Here is a 3,701-nt window from a genome sequence, read left to right as displayed (position 1 = left end):
GGTAGAACAAAAAGGCATCCTATAGTATGGGAGAATATTCAGATTCTCCCCGTGGTGGCGGCTGTGCGGGCGGGCGGGCGGCCGGTTCCGCGCGCTCTGTGTGGGCCCGGGGCGCGGGGCCGCCGCCTGGGTGCCCCGGCGCACCGTGCAAGGAGAGGCCAGCCCGCATCCCGTCGCGCACGAGGCCAGCCTGACCGCCGGGGGCGCGCTTCGGCCGCGGCTGGGTCTGCGCCCACCTCCTGACTGTGAGGCGGCTGGCCGGCGGGGACATGCCGCGGCGCCCGCGGTGAGCCCGGCCTGAGCCCGCCCAAGCCGGCCGTGCATGTGGCCTCCTCACGGCCCGCTGCCGTCCACCGTTCGCCGTCCGCCGTGAAGCGCGCACCTGCCGCCGCCGGGCCTGCGCAGCCGCCGCGTGACCATGTCAGCGGCCAAGGAGAACCCGTGCAGGAAATTCCAGGCCAACATCTTCAACAAGAGCAAGTGTCAGAACTGCTTCAAGCCTTGCGAGTCGCATCTGCTCAACGACGACGACTTGATGCAGGCAAAACCCATTTATGGCGGCTGGCTGCTCTTGGCTCCAGATGGGACTGACTTTGACAACCCACTGCATCAGTCTCGGAAATGGCAGCCCTGGTTCTTCGTACTCTACGAGCACGGCCTCTTGCGCTATGCCCTGGATGAAATGCCCACAACCGTCCCTCAGGACACCATCAACATGAACCAGTGCACAGATGTGGTGGATGGGGAGGGCCGGACGGGCCAGAAGTTCTCCCTGCGCATTCTGACCCCTGAGCAGGAGCATGTCATCCGGGCAGAGACCAAGGGGATTAGCGTTTGGCTGGAGATGCTCCTGATCTATCCCAGGACCAACAAGCAGAACCAAAAGAAGCAGCGGAAAGTGGAGCCTCCGGCACCACAGGAGCCAGGGCCAGCCAAGATGGCTGTCACCTGAGCAGCAGCATCCCCAGTGCTGAGGAAGTCCCCACCACCAAGTCGACACTGGCAGGAAGAAAGCAGGGCAAGGACCAGCCAGATGGGAGGAGCCTGAGTCCCTCTTAGAGTCCCAGCCAGAACCAGCCTCTTGCTGCCAGTGCCTTGAGGGAGCTTGGGCTGGAGAGCAAAGCTGAGGAGCGCACCGTTAGCAGCGACCGCATGGACTATGGCCACAAAGTCTGGGTGGAGAGCAGCTACTTCTCCCTGTAAAAGACCAAGCAGGACTTGAAGGCTGAGGAGCAGCAGCTGCCCCCACCGCTCTCCCCTCCCAGCCCCAGCACCCCCAACAGCAGGAGGTCCTAGGTAATTGAGAAATTTGCAGCCTTGGACATTGAGAAGGAAGAGCACATGGAGACCAACTAGTCTGCTGGGCCCTTCCCATCAAGTGACACTCGCCAGGGCCATAGCAAAAAGAGGGCGTTTCCCAGGAAGCGGCCTGACCTGCTGAATTTCAAGAACGGTTGGCTGACCAAGCAGTAGGAGGATGGCCAGTGGAAGAAACACTGGTTTGTCCTTGCTGATCACAGCCTGAGATACTACAGGGATTCGGTGGCTGGGGAGGCAGCTGACTTGGATGGGGAAATCGACTTGTCTACTGGTTACGATGTCACAGAGTATCCGGTCCAGAGAAACTACAGCTTTCAGATACACACAAAGGAGGGCGAGTTCACCCTCTCTGCTCTGATGCCTCTGGCATCTGGCAGAATTGGATCCAGACCATCATGAAGCACATCCACCCGGCCTCAGCCCCAGATGTGACAAGCTCATTGCCAGAGGGAAAGAATCAGAGCAGCTCCTCCTTTGAGACCTGCCCAAGGCCCAGTGAAAAGCAGGAGACAGAGCATGGGGAGCCAGACCCTGAGCAGAGGGGGAGCCGGGCTTGGGAGCGGAGGCGGGAGGGGGGCTCCAAGACCTTTGACTGGGCCGAGTTCCACCCCACCCAGCAGGCGTTGGCTCAGGAAAGGGCTAGCGCCACAGCGCCCTCCGATGCCCACCCTGAGGCAGACCCAGGGGAGCTGGAGCAGGAGTGTGCATGACGATGGGACGCTCGATGCTATGGACGGGCCAGGCACCAACGCAGCCCTGCAGATGGAGGTCGACCAGAGCTCGGGGCTGCCTGGGGCCACCAATCTCAAGACACAGAATATCCACATGGAGATTGAGTAGCTGTGGCATCAGGTGGAGACCTCCCCTCTCCGGGAGGAAAGGCAGGTTCCATTACCCCCCTGCAGCTATCCTCCTCCGAGGTTGGAAGTGACCAACTCCACTCACGAGCTGACCTCACTGCTGGAGAAGGAGTTGGAACAGAGCCAGAGGAGGCCTCAGATCTTTTGGAGCAGAACCGGCTGCTGCAGGACCAGCTGAGGGTGGCTCTGGGCCGGGAACAGAGTGCCCTGGAGGGCTATGTGCTACAGGCCACATGTGAGCGAGGCTTTGCAGCAATGGAAGAAATGCACCAGAAGATCGAAGACCTGCAGAGGCAGCACTAGCGGGAGCTGGAGAAGCTGCAGGAGGAGAAGGACGGCCTCCTGGTCGAGGAGACCTCAGCCACCATCTCAGCCATCTCAGCCATCTCAGCCATGAAGAACGCCCACCGGGAGGAGATGGAGCATGAGCTGGAGAAGAGCCAGCGGTCCCAGATCAGCAGCAGCAATTCGGACACTGAGGCCCTGCGGAGGCAGCACCTGGAGGAGCTGCAGTCGGTGCAGCGGAAGCTGGAGGTCCTCTTGGAGCAGTAATCACAGAAGTGCCTGGAGAACACCCACTGGCTCAGGCACTGGAGGCCGAGTGGCAGGCCCTGCGGCAGTGCCAGCAGGAGAACCAGGAGCTCAATGCCCACAACCAGGAGCTAAACAACCACCTGGCTGCAGAAATCGCCCAGTTACGGACCCTGCTGACTGGGGACACCGGCAGGGAGGCCGCTGGCTCACGTCTCACACAGGGAAAGAATGCCTATGAGTTAGAGGTCTTATTGAGGGTCAAGGAATCGGAAATATCAGCTCTCTCAAGGATGAGCTGCAGATGGCATTACGGGAAAAGAAGTACGCTAGTGACAAGTACAAGGACATCTACCCCGAGCTCAGCATTGTGAGGGCCAAGGCCTACTGCAACGTCAGCAGGCTGGGGGAGCAGCTGAAGGCTGCCATAGAGGCACTGGATGAAAAGCCCCCTGAAAACACCCCCATGACCGGATATGATATAATGAAATCTAAAAGCAACCCTGACTTCCTGAAGAAAGACAGATCCTGTGTCAGCCGGCAACTCAGAAATGTCAGATCCAAGTCTGTAATTGAGCAGGTCTCATGGGATAACTGAAACTAGTCCACTTCCAGGTCCCCTGTCATGTAGAGTCTGAAGGAAGGCCTCACCATACAAGAAGGCTTGAAGCTCTTTAAACCCAGAGACTTGAAGAAAGACTAGCTGTGTCCCCTTCAGCTTGACACACCCTGCCCGGCTTGCGCGGCACGACCCAATCACTGTGTTCTTTCTGTACCTTTCTTCTTCTCATTGTTTTTATTATTGTCATCATTAACTGTGGGTATGGAAGCATGAGAGACTGGTTTATGGGTTCACACCATTCCCTGCTGCGTTGATTCCGACTTCCTATTTGTCTTTATCCAGGCTTTCTCCCATGGTTTCTAAAGTCAGCCAAGCAGCAGGGGCCTGAAGGGCCACGTGCTCCCGGCTGGTCTGTTCGTCCCCTCTCT

General features: G+C 58.8%; 1 pseudogene; it reads left to right on the top strand.

Annotated features, from left to right (window-relative positions):
- Nucleotides 1–418: 418 nt before the first annotated feature.
- Nucleotides 419–3,414, top strand: LOC108405098 (myosin phosphatase Rho-interacting protein-like; annotated as a pseudogene).
- Nucleotides 3,415–3,701: the final 287 nt, after the last annotated feature.

Source organism: Manis javanica, chromosome 11 (genome assembly GCF_040802235.1).
Source record: "Manis javanica isolate MJ-LG chromosome 11, MJ_LKY, whole genome shotgun sequence".
NCBI classification, from domain to species: domain Eukaryota; kingdom Metazoa; phylum Chordata; class Mammalia; order Pholidota; family Manidae; genus Manis; species Manis javanica.
The sequence above is the reverse complement of the archived record's forward strand: the minus strand, read 5'-3'. Positions and strand labels throughout refer to the sequence as shown.